At 44.2% G+C, this 23,162-nt stretch overlaps 1 protein-coding gene across 1 annotated transcript in view; it reads left to right on the top strand.

Moving 5' to 3' along the window:
* The first annotated feature begins 1,728 nt into the window (after positions 1–1,728).
* UTS2R (urotensin 2 receptor) overlaps positions 1,729–23,162 on the top strand; it is a 112,344-nt gene continuing 90,910 nt past the window's right edge. Inside the window, exon 1 of the mRNA XM_033961714.1 lies at positions 1,729–1,843. The gene's annotated coding sequence lies outside the window, so the exon portion shown is untranslated. The remainder of the gene's footprint in view (positions 1,844–23,162) is intronic.

Here is a 23,162-nt window from a genome sequence, read left to right on the forward strand (position 1 = left end):
TGGTTTCCATGGAGACCCAGGTGCATGAGCTTTTACTCCAACTGCCATATTGTGCAGCTCAAAATACTAGGCTGCTCTTCCTACACCAGTACACAGCACACAGCTCACCACTGATAATTTTAAAACTCTCAGCTTGCAGTTCTGGGAAATAGATGTACCCCCTTAACTCCTCACATCAGTGCATACTATTTGCCCAGTGCTACACAAGCACTAGGAATGTGCATTTGTTTGAAATGACATGTGGAATACCAGCAACATGCTCCATGTCGTATTTAACCTGAAATGAAAGGAAAAAAAACAGTGCTGCAAGAAGATTAAATATTTTAATTGTGATTAATCGCATATGCAGTAGTGATTAATCACAATTAATATGTAATATTTTAAAAGAAAACACGACATCTCTCTCTTTTCCTTGCAGCCCCCACCCCACTCCCACCGCAGATCTGGCACCTCTCACCTTTCCCTGCAGCCTCTCTCTGCAGGTCTAGCACCTCTTTCCCTTCCTTTCAGCTTGCTCCTTTGCAGGTCAGCACCTTTCTCTTTTCCCTCTAGCCTCCTCCTCTGTAGATTGTCATTTCTTTCCTCTCCCTTCAACCTCCCTCCCCTCGCAGACCCAGCACTTCTCTCCTCTTCCTTCAACCCCCCTCCGTGAGTCCAGCACCTATCTCCCTTCAACTTCCAGCCCCACCATGCAGATCCAGCCCCCACTTCTCTATAACCTCCAGCACCCCTCCTGCACATCAGCACCTCCCTTCCCCCCCCCCCATGCCACCACAGGTTCAGCATCTGTGTATTCCTTTTCCCTCCCTCAATCCCCGCTATAGTGCTTTAAACTTCTCCTTGCCAGCAGCGATTCCTACAGGCCAGCTCCAGAGACTTCCCTCTGCCACATTGTACCCTGAATAAACAGGAAGTTGCATCAGCTGGGCGCGATGTGACAGAGGGAAATCCCCAGAGCAAGCCCGTAGGAATTTCTGCCAGCAAGGTAAAGTTTACAGCACTGTGGTAGAGGCTGAGGGATGGAAAGGGAGCAAACAGATGCCAGATCTGTGATGGAGAGGGGGAGTTGAGTCATAAGTGATATCTTAACATGATTAATGTGCTAAAATTATTAGCATGCATTTAAATTTTACTCCCATCCCCCTTTTACAAAACCGTGGGGTGGCTTTTAGTGCCAGCCACGGCAGTAATAGCTTCGATACTCATAGGAATTCTATGAGTGTCAGAGCTGATACTGCCACAGCCGGCGTTACAAACTGCACTACAGTTTTTGTAAAAGGGGGGTTAATGCATTAAAAACTGGTTAAATGCTTTAAAAATGCAGCTATAGGGAAAAAAACTTTTTTTCTGTGTTATCAGTAGTGCACAGTACTTTGTAAAAGTGTTGTCCATTTGAGCAAAAAGGCATACTATTTCATCATGGTGAGCACTGTTATGAAATGGGGAGCATTATTTCAAAATAGTATGTATGATAGCAAAATAGTTCACACTGTTGCAAAATAATGCACACTATTGATGACTGTAGAAGAGTAAGGGGTTATCTTCCACTAATGCTACCATTCAACCTCCATACAGCCCAAGACTGAGTAGACTACATGTCCCAGACTGCACTGGGCTTTACAGCTCAGTGCTCAGCCACCTTAACAAGGTAACCCTGCTGAGTCAGGGGGGGCGGGACTCAGCAGGGAAGTGTTTATCTGCCACAGAGGAAAATAATTCAAGGAGGTCCCCATGAGAGAGAGAAATCTCTGAGGAAGGAAGGAGTCCTGGGGAGAGAGAAACTTCCCCTTTCCTAGCTGTAGGCTGAGGGAGCCATGGGGTAACTGGTCTCTACTGAAACAGGGTAAGCCAAGCCCAGAAGGTGAATAATTGTAGAGTGACTTGAGAATATGAAAACTAAGCAATTGTTTGTGCCTTTCCTGAAACAGACTCAGGTCTTTATTTATTTATTTTTTACCTCAAAATATATTTATTTATTTTTATTTGTTTTTGATATCTAATACATAGTGCAAACATATGAACAATCAATTAATACAACATAGTGCACTCTATTCCAACAAATAGTATACAGCTGTTTAATCCCCCCCCATCCTAACCTTCCCCCCGCCCCTCCTAGATGTGTATAACAATCATTCATGAATCAAAGGGAAATAATGTTAATGTCGATAGAAAATAATGTTAACAATTCACATTCATATCATTGACATTCATAACTTACAATATTTTGTTAACGGGCCCCAAATTTCCTTGGATTTACTATAGTTTCCCCCCCCCCCCCCCCACCTGCAATGAAATCATGTTCTCAAACTTATAAATCTGGCATAAAGATTCCCACCAGAAACTATAATTTAGGTTATCCCAACTTTTCCAATTTCTCATTATCAGCTGCATGGCTACTCCTCTCATGATGAGGAGCAATTTATTCTGCTTTGCATTCATTGGTTTCTTGGGTAATAGTATCGTTCCAAACAAAAATAAAAGCTTTCTGGCTGTTGCACCTTTTTTGCAGTGGTTTGTTTGTGCTGTTTTGAGCGCATGTGGGCAGTGCTCCGGGTGAGTCTGGGCTGGACTATGCCACGATGGCATTGCCACCGAGCAAGAAAAAAACAAAACAGAACCCAATAAAAACTGAAAAATACCATAAATGACACAGGGAATTAAACAAAAGAAATATTTTTGCCCTGCACACTTCAAATGAGCACCTTACAAGTTAGCCGGAAGATTGAATAAAGGGTGTGTGCTGCCATCCTTGCACAACTGAGGGAGCAGACATCGCAGTTAGCATATTTTCCTCCTTGGGGCACTCATTATACTGTCCTTCCCTAACTACGTCACGGTCCCAGATAACCTTTTAGGGATCGTTTTGCGTTTTTTTTTTAAACTGAGTGGTGCAGCCAATAATATATTCATAAATGATCTAAAAACAGGGACGAAGTGTGGGATAATAAAATTTGCGGACGATACAAAACTATTTAGTGGAGCTGGGACTAAAGAGGAATGCGAAGAATTACAAAGGGACTTGAACAAACTAGGGGAATGGGCGGCGAGATGGCAGATGAAGTTCAACGTTGAGAAATGTAAAGTATTGCATGTGGGAAGCAGAAACCCGAGGTACAACTATACGATGGGAGGGATGTTATTGAATGAGAGTACCCAAGAAAGGGACTTGGGGATAATGGTGGACATGACAATGAAGCCGACGGCACAGTGCGCAGCGGCCACTAAGAAAGCAAATTAGAATGCTAGGTATAATCAAGAAGGGTATTACAACCAGGACGAAAGAAGTTATCCTGCCATTGTATCGGGCGATGGTGTGCCCGCATCTGGAATACTGTGTCCAATATTGGTCGCCGTACCTTAAGAAGGATATGGCGAGAGGGTTCAGAGGAGAGCGACACGTCTGATAAAAGGGATGGAAAACCTTTCATACGTTGAGAGATTGGAGAAACTGGGTCTCTTTTCCCTAGAGAAGAGGAGACTTAGAGGGGATATGATAAAGACTTATAAGATCATGAAGGGCATAGAGTAGAGAAGAGTAGAGAAGTAGAGAAGGACAGATTCTTCAAACTTTCAAAAAATAAAAGAACAAGAGGGCACTCGGAAAAGTTGAAAGGGGACAGATTCAAAACGAATGCTAGGAAGTTCTTCTTTACCCAATGAGTGGTGGACACCTGGAATGCGCTTCCAGAGGACGTAATAGGGCAGAGAACAGTACTGGGGTTTAAGAAAGGATTGGACAATTTCCTGCTGGAAAAGAGGATAGAAGGGTTTAAATAGAAGATTACTGCACAGGTCCTGGACCTGTTGGGCCGCCGCGTGAGCGGACTTCTGGGCATGATGGACCTCAGGTCTGACCCAGCAGAGGCATTGCTTATGTTCTTATGTTAATGGGCATGGCATCGAGTCTGTATGAGATCTATAGGAATAAATTCAGAACCTAAGAAAAGACAAGGAGGAAAAGTGATTTAAAACAGGTTTAAAGTACAGCAGCCCTATTGCCAAGAGATTGAAATGCTGCACATGTACATAAAGCAAGGTCATTTGAGTAAATGCCTAGAAATCGCGGTTCTGTATTCTACAGCTCAGCTAATGGGGCTGCTGCTCAGAGCCGCATTTGCACTGAACATTTATAGAATAAAAGATGATAGGTGTTTATAAGACTAATAAAAGCCACTCTTCAACTGTGAATGGGATGCTAGCTCTGTAACTGCATCATTTATTACACTTAAGGCTCCTTTTACGAAGCTGCGCTAGTGTTTTTAGTGCGTGCTGCAGATTAGCGTGCGCTAACCCCCACGCTAAGTGGGAAAACTAACGCCAGCTCTATGGAGGCATTAGCGTCTAGCGTGCGTGGCATTGTAGCGCACGTTAAAACCACTAGCGCAGTTTAGTAAAAGGAGCTCTTAGTTATGCATGTACACTTCCCCCCTCCGTATGCGCGGGGGTTAGGGGGAGAATATCCTGCGAATATTAAAAAACCGTGAATAATATTCGGGCTGGTTCTGCCCCTATCCCTCGCTTCCCCCGGCTATTTTAAGCCCTGTAAGTCCCCCCCCCTCCCCCCTTAAGCCTTACCTGGTGGTCTAGAGGGTTTTCAGGCAGGAGCGATCTTCCCACGCTCCTGCCCCGTGCAGATCGCTCACAGGAAATGGCTGCCTTGAGCTCCCGTAGTCTCTCGAGCCATTTCCTGTGAGCAATCTGCACGGGGCAGGAGCGTGGGAAGATCGCTCCTGCCCTGAAAACCCGCTAGACCACCAGGTAAGGCTTAAGGGGGGCTTACAGGGCTTAAAATAGCCCAAAAAATGAAAATAATTTTTTTAATTTAAAATCGCGAATAATCGAATCCGTAGATACAGAATTCGTGAATACGGAGGGGGAAGTGTAGTCTTTTCTCAATGTGTAGATCTCTAGGTTTAGGTTTCTGTCACTAAGGCTTCTGCAGATTACAGGGAAATAAGGGGGTTGTTTGTATGGTGGGAGAGCACGTTGTGTGCTGTTGAATTCGGCAGGAGTGCAGTAACCTTGTTAAATGGTTCTTGATGTATTTTCCACACTGAAATGGGAATTTTGGAGACGGAAGTTTCTGTACATTTATGGCCAGCGCCTTCCACTGTGTAGACCTGTGTCTCTCTGGCACACTAAACGGGGCTAATATTTTTCTCAGCATATTATAATTGAAATGATAAAATTGCAAAACCATCAGAAAATGACATTTGAGAGTTATTTATTTACATTAAAGTTTATTTAAGCTGTGTATGGGTAATTGTAATAACGGTGAAATTAAAGTAGATAGAATAGAATTGCTAATCAATGCGATGGATGTGCTTGTTGTTGAGAGCAAATTAACTCAAAATGTGGCTCGATAGTCGACAAGCAAACATGCATTTCATCATCCACCATCTGCAGCCGTTCTCTTTATTCAATTTAATTTCTGTCAGAGTTGAAAATCCAAGTTCGCGAAGATAAGACGATCCAAACGGTAACAATGCCTTGATTGCTTTGTTGCTCAAGTTACGATAACTACTGCATTAAAGTTAGCTTTCAAGGACCAATCGCGTCAAAGAATGATGCTCATAACATTGGCAGACTCTTGAATATGTGACGTACATGTCATCTCTTCTAGTGTATACTTATGAAGGGAATTTTTTCAAAATAAAAGTAAAATTCTGGAATCTCTCGTGGCACAGCTGAAATTTTATCGGGGCACACCACTGTGCCGTGGCACACAGTTTGAGAGACACTGGTGTAGAGACCATGTACTTGCATAGCAAGGCAGTTCTTGGTAAGGGGATGGGGGTTGCACAGCTTGGTTAGCCAGTAGCATGCAGAGCTTGGCTAATCTACTCCATCCACTGACTGATAGGAGAAGAGATTCAGCTTGACTTGCCTTCCTGATCCGCTCCTCTGCAGGACCAGCAAAACAGCAGTGCGTTATGATGGAGATGATTTTCCTCTCCCCTTGTCTTGAACAGGCAGGATGGAGGTATGATGCTTATTACAGCTTAGCCTTCCTGTGCTTGTCTAGGGTTACCAAATGTTCAGATTTACCCAGACCTGTCCTCTTTTTAGAGGACATGTCTGGGCATCCAGACGGCTTTTCAAAACCCAGCACTTTGTCCGGGTTTCGAAAAGCTTCCAGCTCGGAATGTGAACCTTCTTCAAACGAAGGAAAACTGACATGAGAGGGCATAGGATGAAGTTAAGAGGTTATAGCCTCAGGAGTAATCTAAGGAAATATTTTATTACAGAAAGGATGATAGATGCATGGAATAGGCTTCTGGTACAGGTGGTGGAGACAAAGACTGTGTCTGAATTAGAGAGTTGCACGGGGACAGAAATCCCACCTATCCCCGCCTGTCCCCGCCAGGATCCTCTCCATCCCCACCTGTCCCCGTCAGGATCCTCTCCATCCCCACCTGTCCCCGTCAGGATCCTCTCTATCCCCACCCATCCCTGCAAGGAATTACCTCCATCCCCGCAAATCCCCATAAAAAGCAGCAATTACTTCTGACAGGATCATCAATTCCACAGTTTCTTTTGTGTTTGCACTGCTGTTTTCCATGTAGAATCTCTGGTGGAACCCTTTTTTTGTTTTCTGTTCAGGTAATTAACTTAGAAACCCCCTCTTTTACTAAGGCTGACGTTAGAGAATGAAAAAAATCTGTCCCCGTCACCGCCCCGTCACCGGCCCACCATCCTCTGCACCGCCCCATCACCGCCGTTCCCTTCACCGCCCCGTCACCGTCACCGCCATCCCTTTCACCGCCCCGTCACCGCCACTGCAATCCCATTCACCGCCCCGTCACCGTCCCCGCTGCATCCATATAAGCCTTAGTACTGTAATAGCATCTGGCTCACCTGCCAGTCCTTCCCTTTCTTTCCTGCTGTGGGTTTTTCTTTCCGACTTCATCCCCTTGGCCCAGAATCATTTTCCCTTTCACTCCCTCCTTACAATTTGAGCCCGGAACACTAGCGATCGCACGGTCCCCGCAGCCACTACCTGCCTGCCCAATCGATCCTAGTGTTTAGCCAGCTCTCTCCCTTCTCCTCACCTTAGTTTATAGGTTTTCTTTTTCGGCGACCTGCACGCTTTCCCAAAGAGCCGCGCACGCGGGGCTGCTCAGTGTTTAATCTTCTGCTCTGCTGCAACTTCCTGTTTCCGGTTGCGTCAGAGCAGAAGATCGAAACTGAGCAGCATCGAGTGCGCGGCTCTCTGATAGCGTGCGGGTCGCCGAAAAAGTAAATCTACAAACTAAGGTGAGGAGAAGGGAGAGAGCTGGCTAAACACTAGAATCGATAGGGCAGGCGGGTGTGAGCTGCAGGGACCGCGCGATCCTTCATGCCTCACTGCGGGGACAAGACCCATTCACCGCCCCGCGGGCGGTGAATGGCCTTGTCCCCGTCGCCGCAGCGACTGCTAGTTTTCTTCCCCGTTTTCGGCGGGTGACCCGCGGCTAAAATGCGGTGGCCGCGGGTAAACCGCCACCGTGTCATTCTCTAGCTGACGTGTCCATTATATTATATGGACGAACCCTGCTTCCAAAGCCTTCCATCCCCGTGGGAGTCCCGTTGGCTAGAGGGGGGTCCCCATGGGAGTCCCATGGGCCAGAGGGGGGTCCCCGTGAGAGTCCTGTGGGTTAGGGGGGATTCCCACAATCCCCGTTCCCGTGCAGACCTCTAGTCTGAATTCAAGAAAGCATGGGTCAGGCATGTGGGATCTCTTAGGGAGAGCAGGAGATAGTGGATGCTGCGGATGGGCCATTAGGCCTTTCTCTGCCATCATGTTTCTCTGTTTCTATTTAATATACTGACTTTCTTACATACAGGTACTTTATATGTTCCCAAGTGGACTCACAATATAAACTTTTTGGTACCTGGTGCATTGGAGGATTAAATTACTTTCCCCGGGTCACAAGGAGCTGCAATGGAAATCAATCCTGATTTTCCTGTTTCTCAACCCACTGCACTACTATTAGACTGCTCCTACAGAGAGATCTTTCCAGGGGTGGTGACTGAGGTATTTGATGTGGTGGCGTAGTAAGGGTGGGGTGAGAGGGTGAGGACCACCCCGGGCACCATGTCAGTGAGTGTGCTGGCACCTCTCGCCCTGCCTCACCGTGCCACACCACGCTCGTGCCATTCCTCCTCGCCATCCTGTACCTCTGTAGATCTTCACCAGCGTGTGCAACTTCTACTGCCTGTTGCTCGCGCTAGCCTGGTTCTCCTCTGAATCACTTCCAGGTCACGGGGCCAGGAAGTGACATCAGAGGGAAATCCAACACTGGCGCGAGGAGCATACTGGAGAAAAGCCACTAGTGCTGGCGAAAATTTAGAAGTACAGGGGGGAGGGAGAGTGCAAGTGTGAATTGGGGGGCGGGAAGGAGCAGGGAGGGGGGTGACTGGAAAGGCCCCACCCCCCGGTACCTCCTACCCTTACTATGCCACTGATGTGATGAGAGCATTTCATTGGATGAATATGGAAAGAGATAGACATCCAGAAGTAGAAAAAATGAAGGAGGGAGGGAGTTTTTCATTGGGCTAAATGAGGAGTGGGGTAGAGAAAAGACAGAGAAGGATTGGAACTGCAAAAGGAAAGAAGGCCAAGGATGGAGAGGAAGAGGGTACGAAACTCAGGATGAGCATTAAAGATGAGGGTTAAGAACTAGGGGCTAGGGAGCAGAAGAACTGGGGACTGATGCAGAGAATCCCTTAGGCAGGAGAAAGGAAAGAGGATGAAGGGAGATTGGCAAGTGTCCCAGTTTCACACATCCTAAATCTGATAGCCTCACCTCTAACCTCCCTATATTAATTTTCCATAAAATAGTAGTCAGGCATTCATTAAATAAATGTTAGAGAAACCAACATAAGCCTCTGAATGGTTGTGGTTGTTTGCAATAGAAAATAAAACGGGTAGAACCAGTCTCTGTGCATTGCATTTACGGGAACATACTGTAAGTTCCCCTAATCACATATTCTTTGATTTCTTTTCTTATTCGTGAACTAGTATTGTGGAACATAAGATAAACACCAAGAAAAGCAGACTGGAACTCATGGATCTGAATCCCAATATCCTTGTTGGCTTTCTGTATGACCTTGCGCCGAGTCATGCTTTTCTTGCTTACTTATAACAGTACTTAACCGTTCTCTTTCTTTCAGGAGCTGTCAAGCAGTGTCCCTGGAGTTGCTAGGACTTCTGTCACAGAGTTAGAGGCATGCTTATAAATTAATATATGGGTAGGGTCTAGTTTGAATAAATAGAGAGACCTGAAATCGCCTTATTAGTTGGGAGTGAGTCTTTGCAGAGGCACAGCTGTGAAATCAGATACGATGATCATTCGTTTCAAAACAAAATGAAAAGTTACAACAATAAGTATTGCTTCATTTTCAAGTGAAATGAAATAAAGGCATCGGTAGAATACTTGTTTTGTTTCATTTGCCCTTCAAGTCTATGGCGTAGTAAGGGGAGTGCAAGGGAGCGGTCCACCCTGGCCGCCGTCTTACTTGAGGCGCCAGCACCCCACCTCCTATGTGACCTTTGTTCCCACTCCTCCCCTGCCATGCGTGTGCCCCTTCCCCCGTATCTTTTTAATTTCAGCGCAAGCAGCTGCCAACTTGCTGCCTGCGTCGGCTTTGGCGCTTTCTCTGACGTCACTTCCGGGACCCTCGCCTAGGAAGTGACGTCAGAGAGAGTGTCGAGGCCGACGCGGGCAGTAAGTTGGTGAATGCTTGCACCAAAATTAAAAAGGTACAGGGAAGGGGGCGCACCTGAGTGGCAGGGGGGTAGGAAAGAGGGCAGGGGAGGAGAGCTACTGCCCCGGGTGCAGCTCAACCTCACTGCGCCACTAGGGGAAACGCATATTTAGTTGTCAACTCAGCCTAGATCCAGCGACAGATGGGAGAAAGTATAGGAACAAAATTTTGGAAACAGGTTTCCAACAGGTAATCTCAGCATGTCTCAAGACAAAACTAAAATAGAAGTCACTCAGTCCTCCATAGCCCCAGGTACATTAGATAGATTGTGAGCCCACCGGGACAGATAGGGAAAATGTTTAAAGTACCTGTATGTAAACAGCCTTGAATGTGGTTGTAAAACTACAAAAAGGCAATATACAAGTCCCAATCCCTTTCCCTGATGTCATAATGCCTCATTCCACCAATAAAAGCCAACCTCATCAGTGATGTCACAATGGCTTCATTGTTCTATTCTTGGCTCACTTCTGATATTGTATTGGAGGAGAGTGTGGTGCAGTGGTTAGAGCTCCAGCTTCAGCACCTTGAGGTTGTGGGTTCAAACCCTGCACTGCTCCTTTTGACCCTGGGCAAATCACTTAAGGGCAAATTCCATAAGAAGCGCCCAAAAGTTAGGCACCTGCTTAGGCACTGTTCAGCGCGATTCAAGTAAAATTGGGTGCTGTTTAGTGAATCTCGCTGAACGGCACCTATTTTGGAGGCGCCCAATAAATAGGCCAACTCTAGGCACAACTAAAAGTTAGGCGCCCACGCGAGCGCTTAAGCACGCTTAAAAGCAGCTATTCCAAGTTTCCAAGTTTATTATAAGATTTGATTAATCGCTTACTCCAGATTCTAAGCGATGTACAGCTAAAAATTACAAAGTTAGGGTAAACATACAGAACTAATAAAAATTAATATTAAACATATTAAAATATCATAAAAGTACATAACATAAAATAACATAACTAAACATAAGCAACAAGCCTATTAACATATCTGATCAGAGAAAGGTGAAGTTGTGGGAAGAAATACAGTGCAATATAAAAGAAACAATGAAGGTAAAATAACATTGGGAAAAGGGGAAGAGATTTAATATAAAATATAAAAATGAAAAAATTCAATTAAACACTAAAAGCGTCTTTAAAAAGGAATCCCTTAAGTTTGCTCTTAAATTTGTCTATAACTCTTTCTTCTCTCAAATAAATTGGCAGGGCGTTCCAGGCTAGGGGAGCCGTAACCGAGAAAATAGAATGACGTCGTGTACCAATAACTTTTAACGAAGGAACAACCAATAGATGTTGTTCAGTTGACCGTAGTAATCTCGAAGTATTATAGGGGATTAAAAGTTTATAAATAAATGCTGGGGTTTTGAAAATTATAGATTTGAGAGTGAGCAAACTTAATTTGTACATTATTCGATGTATAGCGCCTATTTTTTTGAAGACCTCCTAAATTTTTAGAGGCGCCTTGTTACAGAATCGCACTTTCTTGATAAGTGCCCATGTTTCAATCAGTGCTGATTAAAAAACTTAATTGACCTTGTTATTCAATTTAGATAGGCGCCTATCTAGGTAGGTGCCTCCGAAATAGGTACCTAACTTTAGGCGCTGGTTACAGAATTTGGGCCATAATGGCAGATAAAGGCCAAATGGCCCATCTAGTCTGCCGATCCACAGCATCCACTATCTCCTCCTCTTCCTATTGGCTAAGACTCTTTACACCTGCATTGTGAGGTCATAGAGCTTTATGGTTATAGAAACATAGAAACCTGATGGCAGATAAAGGCCAAATGGCCCATCCGCAGCATCCACTATCTCCTCCTCTCCCTACTGGCTAAGGCTCTTAATATTTGCATTTCCTCTTCCTATAGGCTAAGGCTCTTTACACCTGCATTGTGAGATCATAAAGCTTCATGGTTACAGAGACATTGAAACATGATGGCAGATAAAGGCCAAATGGCCCATCCAGTCTGCCCACCCGCAGTAACTATTATCTCTTTCCCTCTCTAAGAGATCTCACGTGCCTATCCCACGCTTTCTTGAATTCAGACAGTCTCCGTCTCCACCATTTTTCCCAAATGCTAAACTAAATTGCTAAACTAAATAAATATGTTTTCAAAAGAGTTTTAAAAGCCTTTAAATTTGATTCCAAGCGAATCTGACTTGGAAGCTGATTCCACAAACTTGGTGCTAGATCGGAAAAAAAAAAAAGCCTTAGAATGAGTAAATTCCTACTTAGTCCTTTTGACTGGTGGCAATACCAACCTGTTATGGAGACTATGGGATCGTTAAAGAATTTAAATAACTTAGCTGGGCAAATGAAATGATTTAAATCTTAAATAGTTATTCATTTTCCACATGGACTTGCTTAGTAGCTATGAAAGTATTCGAGCTCTAATTGACACCACTGAAGCCTGTGAAGAAATATTCAGAATTCTCCTGAGGGGTGATTTGTATTCTATATGAGTTTTGCTTTAGGAGGATAAGAACCAAGTGCTATTTAAATATAGACTGTGATTTATATAGGGTGTCATTTCCATATGAAAATGCTGGAATCTTTATAGGGAAAGAATCAATAAAGGGCATAGTTATCAATGTGGTTTACTGTTAAAATGTGTTATTTTACTATTAACTTCAGTTATTAGTAGCTTCCTCTCATCGAATAAAATGGGACCTGTGCTAAAATAGCATAACATATTTTAATGGTAACCTATGTTAATAATTATGTCCAACTTTATTTCAAATGCACTTTCTTATCAAACTTTCAGGAAGTCAATCAAAAATTATCTCTGACAAATTTCTCTAACTCCACTTCTGCCTTGATGTATTCTTAAAACACTCCCAGATAAACTCGATTAATTTTAACATGCTAATGTAATTTTGAAAGTTTTTTTTGTATTGTCGCTGTCTGTATACAGTGTCTTCCTCTGTAAACCGCTCTGAACTGTTTGTGGTATTGCAGTATATAAAAATAAAGTAATTATTATTATAGCCCCCCTAATTTCTTTTAAATATTGATCCTATTCAATTAAGTCTCCTTGAAGAATATGTTTTATTGGTTCTTCATTGGATGATGCTCAGAACTCTGGCACTATAGGGAAGTGCTGAAAAAAACCTGTGGAATAACCCGGAGGTCAAATTTTTCCCGGTCCCCGCGGGAACTCATTTTCTCGTTCCATCCCTGTGAGTTCTTTTCCTGTCCCTGCCCCATTCCTGCAAGCTCCGTCCTCACCTGCACAAGCCTCAAACGCTTTAAAATCATAAGTAGCAACATTCTAGAGCTCAGATTGTGATGTCATAATACCTCATTCCACCAATGCCTAAGCTCTGTCCTCATCTGCACAAGCCTCAAACGCTTTAAAATCATAAGTGTTTGAGGTGTGCGCGGTTAAGGTAGAGCTTACAGGAATGGGGCAGCAACAAGGACAGCGACAAAACTCAAGGGGGCGGGACGGGAAAATTGAGTTCCTGCAGGGACGGGGGCAAATTTGTCCATGTGTCATTCTCTACTTCTCAGTGCTCAACGTTAACGGCATGCAGGTCCTCATTGTAGCCCCTCATTCCACCGCTGTAACTGTTGCCGTTTCTGACCCCACAGATCTGTGCTGACCAGTCTTATTAATAATAATTAATTTGAGAAAAATCTTATACAGGAATGAGAAAGAAAAAAAAAATCACATGTCCAATCTAATACCCTTCTCAATGTTTTTTTTTAACTTCTTAAAAGCACGTTTAACTGTGTTAAGGGGAGAGCCTCAGATCCCCGTGCATTGCTAGGTTATGCACCTGCACTGGAAAGGGAGCGATTCCTCACCAGCTCTGCTCCAGAGCTGCGGCAGGAAAATGTATTATGCTTGGTTCAAGCTGGCCTTGAACCCTGATTAACAGGGCTCAAGACAGCTGCCCTAGCCTCCAGGCTACTTTTAGTCTCAGCATAGGTCATGGCTCTGACAGACCTTCATCACACTTTAGCTCTGAAGGATCCTAATGCTTCTCCCTCCCTCTGATGACACTAAGGGCTCCTTTTATCAAGCCGCGCTAGTGGTTTAACGCGCGTAATAGTGCACGATAAACCGCTGGCCACGCTAGCCGCTACCGCCTCCTCGTGAGCAGGCGGTAGTTTTAGGCCAGCGCGGGGGTTAACACGTGGTGAAATTCCACTCATGTTAACCCCGCTAGCGCGGCTTGGTAAAAGGAGCCCTAAAAGTGGCAAGACTTTGTCATTTCACAAGCCTAGAGGTTAGGGCAGGTGTCTTGGGCCCTACTGATTTGGGTTCTAGACCCGACTGAACCAAGCAAAAATACATTTTCCCTGCCGCAGCTCTGAGGTAAAACGCAGACCTCCCTTAGCTGAAGGGTTTCCTCAAATTAATTATTATTAATAAGACTGGTCAGCACAGATCCATGGGGTCAGAAATGGCAACAGTTACAATGGTGGAATGAGGGGCTAAAACGCAGACCTGCAGACATGAAATCTGAAACCTCTTATGTTCTTATGAAACAGTTAGGGCTTTTCTCCCTGGAGAAGCGGAGACTTAGAGGGGACATGATAGAAACCTTCAAGATCCTGAAAGGCATAGAAAAAGTAGACAGGGACAGATTTTTCAAATTATGGGGAACCACAAGTACAAGGGGGCACTCGGAGAAATTGAAAGGGGACAGGTTTAGAACAAACGCTAGGGAGTTCTTTTTCATCCAGAGGATGGTGGATACATGGAACGCGCTTCCGGAGGCTGTGATAGGCAGGAGCATGTTACAGGGCTTCAAAGAAGGTTTGGATAGGTTCCTAGAAGACAAAGGGATTGAGGGGTATAGATAGGTGTAGAGGTAGGTTATAGGGTTAGGTGTAGAGGTAGGTTATAGGGTTAGGTGTAGAGGTAGGTTATAGGGATAGGAGTAGAGGTAAGTATAGGGATAGGAGTAGAGATAGGTTATAGAGCTAGTCAGGGACCACTGCTCAGGCAATGGGCCTGATGGGCCGCCGCGGGAGCAGACCGCTGGGCGAGATGGACCTCTGGTCTGCCTCAGCGGAGGCAACTTCTTATGTTCTTATGTTCTCAGCTGTCAATAAATGATGATTTTAAGGACGTGTGGTTGAGATCCGTGTTTTACCCCTTCCCAAGCTCTTGTTCCTATATCCATTCAAGCCCTGAAATAGACATATCAGTGCCTTTCTTCTGCTCCTTAAATATAAACTTTTCCTTTTTTTTTCACTTGAAAAGCTTATGTTTAAGCTCAGAAAACAGACGCCAATGTGTGCTTCCACTTTTGGTTTTGTTCAGATTCACACACATTTGTTCCTCACCCCCTGTGCTCAGAAGATTGTACGGGCTTCCTTCCTTTTTCAAATAAAATCAAAACCAGCAGATTTTAAAAGGACAATTATGAGATATCTTTTCTTCTAACCTCTCAATGCAGGAACTGGCGACAGATTTTCAGTGAGGGCAGGGGGAGTTTCGGTGCTGTTTCTCTAAGCATTGGGAGGGAATAGCTAATGACCTCATTTACATCCATTTGTCTACATTTAAGTGTAATTTGCGTTAGTCCATGGCGCGCATATTGTGTTCTGTGCAAGAGCCTTCTGAGCACTCTTTGGTGCATTGACTCACCAGGGAGCGAAATTAAACTTCTTCACTTTTTCACACCACAATAACCAGCACTCAGGAAAAAAAAAAGCCGAACAGCTCTCCGTGGAGCACATTTACACAATTATTCCTGGGCTCTGCCACTACAGGGGTTCAGTCTTTCTCTGGACCATACTACATAGCATAGGGGGCTGCGTGCATGATTGCACATCATGACACCAAGGGTTTTTTTTTGTTCAAATAAAATCAACATTAGCCCCCCCTCTTCTACGAAACCTCGCTAGCGGTTTTTAGCTCAGAGAGCCGCGCTGAATGGCCCACGCTGCTCTCGACGCTCATAGGAACTCAATGAGCATTGGGAGCAGCGCGGGCCATTCAATTAATATTCAGGAAGTTCTCACTTTGTGATCTGAGTTCTGTCCATGATAAACACGCGAATGGCTTTGCAAGCAAAGAGATTCATGCTTCATCTGATGCCTGGAGCATGGGAACAAGGAAAAAAAGGTATCATGGAGGAGGAAGGATGTTTTTAAATAGAGATTTCTTTTTTTTAATTTTAATAATCTTTATTCATTTTAAAATAATTTCAATAAGTGAAGAACAATAAATAAAACATTTACACTATAGACATCACTTAAAATCTTAAATAATAAAATGCTAGCCGCGCATGCGCACTTGCCTCGCATGTTCCATGATCCCTTTTCTGTCGGGATGTGGCAAGACAAGTGCGCATGCGCGCCCTTCCCTGCTCTCCACATCACAATACGGCCCTACCGGCCAAAATTTCTAAAGGCAGTACGGAGCGGCGGCGTCACTATACAACAGGCGGAACATGGCGAAAGAGACAGCCGGGACCGAAGGAGCCAACAGCAGAAATCTCAGCTCGGGGAGCCGCAGCTCAGCCTCTTCAGCCGCCCGCCCGCCCGCAAACTGTGAATTCAAGCTCCTGCCGCGGCTCCACCCCGGTGATCTGTTCAGCTACTCTCTCGAACCCTTCCCGCGGTCCCGACTCCAGCAGCACTGTACACATGCTGCTTCAGGGCCTTCTACTGCCCTGATTTACTCTGGCACTGAAGCAGAGCAAATCAGGGCAGTAGAAGGCCCCGAAGCAGCGTTTGTACAGTGCTGCAGACGCTGCTGGTGTAGCAGGTTTGTCGGGACCGCGGGAAGGGAAGGGGGGGGGGGCGGAATGGGACTAAGGGAGCCAAACAGACCGCGGGAAGGGAAAGGGGGGAGGGGTAAAAAAAAAAAAAGCCCCATACGCAGACAAACCGGCAAAGAGATTAAAAAAACAACAACAACCCAGAGAGAAATTCAAAATCAAGTTATGTCCAGCTGTCCATCAGTAAAGAAAGCGCCAGGTTTTTTTTGTTTTTTTTTTTAATTCCTCTTTTGCTCTCTTTCCAGTTTGTTCTCGCCCGGTAGAGATCAGCGGGTCCAGCCTTCCCTAAGCCTGGCCAGCTCCAGCTGGGATTGTAGAGGGGAGAGAGCGCCCAGGCTATCACAGGTGCACAGGGGGGAGGAGGAAGCAGAGGAGAGCAAAGGGAGCTCATGTGATTTAGTGGAAGCTGCTGCTGAACTGGGGAGGGCGAGGAATAAAAAGGAAGGGAGGCCTACTGCTGCTGGACAGAGGGGAGGTAAAACAAAGGGAGAAGGGCTGCTGCTGGATAAGGGGAGCAGTGAAGGGGTGGTGGTGGACACAGGGGAGGTAAAAGGAAGGGAGAATGGACAGGGGAAGCAGACAAGGGGTGGTGCTGGACAGCCGAGGAAAAATAAATAAAGAAAGAAAGACAGAAATATAGAAACAGGCTAAGGAAAGAGAGAGAGAAAGAAAGAAAGACAGACACATACATCTATTCTAGCACCCGTTAATGTAACGGGCTGAAAAACTAGTATTACAATATTCTTACAGACCAATAACCCTCCCACCCAAAATATTCTTTATCATTCAAGAATCTATAGCTCTATCATAATTCCATAATTCACTACATATTTTAAACATAAAATTACACATTTATCCATTTAGACATATTTTAAACTTATAAACCACCCTGCCCCCATCACCTATTAGAAATGTGTGTGTGTGTGTGGGGGGGGGTTTTAATGAGAAAAAAAACCCCAGCATTTTGATTTCATTTTAAGTGAACAAACAAAGCCCATCAAGTTCATTATTTTGTCAGGAAAAACTTGAGCTGGAAATCATGATCTTTCCGCAAATGGAATCTCTCCATTCCTTTTTCTCTCCTCTTTCCTCGTTCTGTCTTATAAAAATAAAACATATCGTTAATCTTTCCTCTTCTCACAAAAGCTCATTTATCCCTCTTTGTGACTGCCACAAATTCCTCCTCTGCGAAAGGAATGCATTTTACTACTCGTATACCGATAACGGGAAGGCAGAGCTCGTATATTGCCTTACTAGAATAACCCTATTGGTTCTTATCACCAGCGTCATCATTCTTCCTAATCGTCCTGTCAGAGTTAGGTTATGATATATAGGTTCTATTATTCTAAATGCTGATTTTCTTGGGGATGCTGCATTGCTTTCTGTGAAATGCACAAAACGACAGCAGAGCAGTTCTGAAGACTTATAGGACCAGGTTGCAGGGTAAGAGAAAAGTTTCATGCAGGACAAATGAATCCTACTTCTTCAGCTGTCTGCATGTCCATGGTCCATATATATGTGTGGTTCTGGTCTGGAAACCTCATGTCTCATGCTTGAAACCTCATGTCTCTAACCATATGGCTCCAGAAAAAGGAGGGCGGATTGAGACATCCGGGTTTTACTTCCACTGAAAGCAATGGAAGTAAAACCCGGATGTCTCAATCCATCCTCCTTTTTCTGGAGTCATATGGTAACCCTACAAGCTATGCTAAGATTTGATTAAATGGAGCACAATTTTTAATCCCCTGAGGAAGCCAAATGGTGAAATGGTGGCCCCTGTTAGCATGTTATTTTGAGACATAGGAAAGTGCTCATTTATGACGTTTCTAAAAGAATTTAAAAAACAAAAGTAAAAATATTTTTTAAAACACAGAAAAGTAAAAGAATTATATATATTGATAGCAAAATATGGGAGGTTGTTTAAACCAATGAATAATATTGGTGTCCAATGGGCAGCATTTCACATTTTGGGGGGGTTTGGGGAGGTTGCTTGCTGCAGACAGCTGAGGTTTTTTTCCTTCCCATTTTTATTCTATTTCAGCCTTCGGCTCTGGTTTTTGTCATGATTTATAATAAGCACATTAAACTTCAATTCTCATTTGCTATCTTTTGCATCAAGTGCACAATCAGCACTTTTGCTTTCAGGTGACCACATGTCTAAGCGGAGATTTCAAAAAGCTATTATTTACAAACAGAGATCCACACCATGCAGAGAATTTGAGGGCGAGGGGGCATGACTTGACTCGACTTGGCCAGACCAAATATCTATATTTGAATTTTCTCATTTTCAATGGAAATACACACATTATATGAAAAAAATGGGCATTTTTTTAAATGCTTATTTTTGTCAGGATTTTATATGTGGGTTTCAAAGTAATTGTCCTTAATATCCCATTGGGTTTTTTTTTTCTGCTACCATAATGAAAATAAAATTATGACTTCAGTACTTAACAGTTGGCACTTTTCATGTGAGTTTGTAAAATGGGACTACTACCCATGGAAAGAGCGCCATCTACACGTGGAAGTTATGAAATCACCAGTTCAATGTTCTTTGAAAGCATTTACACCATAGATTAACTCGAAATACCTAATGTCACTAAACCCCATACTCTACTCCAGTTCTATACCAGTATAGTCATAGAACCTCCATTCTATCTTCCGCATTACTCCATTCATAATTTTGCCCTCCTCAAACTGCTATAATATAGCACATACGTTCTGTAATTCTTTATATTGTAAGTCACCTTGAACCTGCTTAAGCATAACACGATTCAGAAACTACTAGATTAAATTAGATTAGTTGCCAAGTTCGTGCCACTCATATTTTCATGTGTAAACTGGCTGCTATAAATACAGATAATTTACGTGCACGCATGCATGCATTTATGTTTTGCAAAAAGTTTTGCAAAAAGTCTTCAATTTGTCAAAGCCTAGGGTTGCCATATGGCTCCAGAAAAAGGAGGATGGATTGAGACATCCGGGTCTCTGTCCTTTTTTTTCTTGGAGCCATATTGTAACCCTATCGAAGCTTTTTTTTTTTTTTTTTTTTTTTAATGCCACCAGAACTGAGACTGTCCTGACCTTTACATCTTGATTCTGATGTCAGTGTTTTATTTAAAACTGGCTTTTATATCAACTGATTCCCCATTCTCCACTTGTTTAATTGCGGCACTCCGACAAATCCGCACACAATTGCGCCCCGACAAATGTGCCCCAACAATTGTGCACATGGACAAGTGCATGCATGACAATGGCGCCCCATCAATTGCGCTTCGTGAAAATCTGCCATAAGTGGATATCTGGAAGGCCCTGATTTGCTCAGACTCCTCAGGCCCCATCCCTTGGGATGGGCTTGAGGTGCCTGAGGTACCTCAAGCCCCTCCCAAAGGATGGGGCCTGAGGAGTCTGAGCAAATCAGGGCCTTCCAGATATCCACTTATGTAAAGGGTTTCCATAATCATCATGTAAACCTTACCCTAACACTAGATAGCAAGTGAATCTTTTAAGTGTAGGGGGGTCCCCCCCACACTCAAAAAAGAGGGATACTTCATAACCCTCAAAAAGACAAAATAGTATCCAATTTCTGGAGCACATTTGATAGGTCACCTCCCATTCAGTGCATTTGTCATGCGTACAATTGTCGGAGCACAATTGTCGTGCACGCATTTGACGGGACACCTTAATTATACTTTCAAATACATTGGTAAGGCAAGACATGAAATTGCTGAACCCATACTGACTTGGTCTCATTGCAACACTGTGGGGTGTTGTTGGTTTTTTTTTTTTTTTAAAGATACCAACCAATTGCAAACTTCCTGTGCAGAGAAGGGTGTGTTGTAGTGGTTAGAGCTACAGCCTCAGCACCTTGAGGTTGTGAGTTCAAACCCTCCACTGCGCCCTCTGATGCTGGCAATGGTGTAGCGAGGGTGAGAGGGGCCCAAGGGAGTGGCGACCCACCTTCTTATCTCTGCCCCCACCCTGCTTCTTCCCTGGTCCTCTGCCATGTGTGCACCTCCCCCTTCCCTTCCCTCGTACCTCTAGTTGTTCACCATGCGAGCAACAACTTGCTCCTTGTGACCACGTCGGCTCTCCCTCTGATGTCACTTCCTCTGCGCAGCACCTGGAAATGATGTCAGCTGGAGCTGATGTAGTCGCAAGGAGCACACTGAAGTTGTTGCTCGTGGCAGTGAACAACAAGAGGTATGGGGAAAGAGAAGGGGACATGCGCGTGCGGCGTGGGAGGAGTGGGGAGCGAAGGGGAGACGGCGCCCACCTCATGACAGCACCTGGAGTGGTCTGCCCCCCCCCCTTACTATGCCACTGGATGGTGGGCAAGTCACTTAATCGTCCACTGCCCCAGGTACATTAGATAGATTGTGAGCCCACCAGGACAGACTGGGAAAATGCTTGAAGTACCTATATGTAAACCACTTTGAGTTTACTTCAGGTGCAGGTACAGGTAAAACTACAAAAAGGCAGTATACAAGTCCCAATCCCTTTCCCTGATGTCATAATGCCTCATTCCACCAATAAAAGCCAACCTTATCAGTGATGTCACAATGGCTTCATTGTTTCTATACTTGGCTAACTTCTGCCATTGTATTGGAGGAGAGTGTGGTGCAGTGGTTAGAGCTACAACCTTAGCACCCTGAGGTTGTGGGTTCAAACCCCTGCACTGCTCCTTCTGACCCTCAGCAAGTCACTTAATCTTCCACTGCCCCAGGTACATTAGATAGATTGTGAACCCACCAGGACAGAAAAGGAAAATGCTTTTAAGTACCTGTATGTAAACCACTTTGAGTGTGGTTGTATAGCTATAAAAAGGCAGCATACAAGTCCCAATCCCTTTCCCTTGGGTTACCCTAGCAACTCTAATCATTTTAAAACTCTGTCACAACCCAAAGCCAGTCAATTCCACTAACTTCTCCAAAGAGCGCTAATCCATCCTCTCAAGGAGATTCCTCCATTTCAGTTCAGTCACCCATATTATTTCTGTTCTACAATTCAATGTCATCTCCCGTTTTTAATGAAGGAATTAAATTTCACAGGGAAATGCCCCATCAACAAAAGACATCTGGCTATTAAGGTGTTATTGAACGTATCTAATCAGTTCACATGGTTTTTAGCAGCTTATTAGAAAAGCTGCCAATGACACTGGCTGAAACGCTGCTCTGGCTAAAGCAACAGTGACAGTAAGTTAAGCGCCGTAATAAAGGCAGGAACAAAAAGAATTGAGCCGGATGAATTCAATACAAACTTTACAGCAAGTACTTTCCATATTAATGTGTTTTCCACTTAGGAAATAATAACAATTAAGTCATTAAATTAACATATGTAAATTACCTTCTGGCCGCGGCATAGTTTTTGCAGTTCTCGCTCCAGTGTTCTGGAACAAAACTCCCCTCTGCGTTCTGGAAGGCTCCTGAATACTCGTTTGCTCAAAACTGTGGATCAGGATACATAGTTTTTTCAATTAATCTTTCCGCTTCAGTCGTTTTGTTTTTGTTCCATTTCTTGGGTACTCCGTGCCATTGCTATTATGCTTCTCTTTCTGCACTGTGATAGAAATAACATCACCTGCACATTCACTTCTCCCTTTGTATTCGCGGTTTCAGCAATCGCGGTTTCGATTATTCACGGTTTTTAGCTTGCTGGCTCCTCCCCCCCCCAAATTACATCAGATTGCATAGAGAAATCACCGATTCCAAGCATTTACAGAAAAAATCGCCGATTCCCAGCACTTTCTTCGCCATGTTTTACCTCTCTTTCAGGAACAGGCCAGGTCTCCCACCAAGTTATTCGTGGTTTCACCATATTCACGATGGTTTTTAATAGAAAACAGTGAACAACATAAGAACATAAGAATTGCCGCTGCTGGGTCAGACCGGTGGTCCATCATGCCCAGCAGTCAGCTCACGCGGCGGCCCTCTGGTCAAAGACCAGCACCCTAACTGAGACTAGCCCTATCAGCGTATGTCCTTGTTCAGCAGGAACTTGTCTAACTTTGTCTTGAATTCCCCTATAACAGCCTCCGGAAGAGCGTTCCAGTTTTCCACCACTCTCTGGGTGAAGAAGAACTTCCTTACGTTTATACGGAACCCATCCCCTTTCAACTTTAGAGAGTGCCCTCTCGTTCTCCCTACCTTGGAGAGGGTGAACAACCTGTCTTTATCTGCTAAATCTATTCCCTTCAGTACCTTGAATGTTTCAATCATGTCCCCTCTCAATCTCCTCTGTTCGAGGGAAAAGAGGCCCAGTTTCTCTAATCTTTCACTGTACGGCCATATGAAAAAGTTATTCGTGGTTCTTCTATATTTGCGGTTCTGTTAATCCCCTATCACCGCGAATACAGAGGGAGAAGTGTATAACCCTTTTTTTTTTTTTTTTTCTATAACTTGGCCCCTACATTTGCATGATGGGGGTGCACTATGTTTTAGAATGCTAACACGTGTGCGTAACTGTGACAGTGGTGTGCATAAGCAGGGAGAGTGTGATGCAGTGGTTGAAGCTACAGACTCAACACCGTGAGGTTGTGGGTTCAAACCCAAACTGCTCCTTGTGACCCTGGGTTTTTATTTATTTTTATTTTTATCCCGTTCTCCTGGTAGCTCAAAACAGCTTACAAGCAAACATTCATAGTGGAGTATATTTGGACAGTACAGCAATTATACAGTAGTTCAAGTA

This window comes from Geotrypetes seraphini, chromosome 10, assembly GCF_902459505.1.
Source record: "Geotrypetes seraphini chromosome 10, aGeoSer1.1, whole genome shotgun sequence".
NCBI lineage: Eukaryota > Metazoa > Chordata > Amphibia > Gymnophiona > Dermophiidae > Geotrypetes > Geotrypetes seraphini.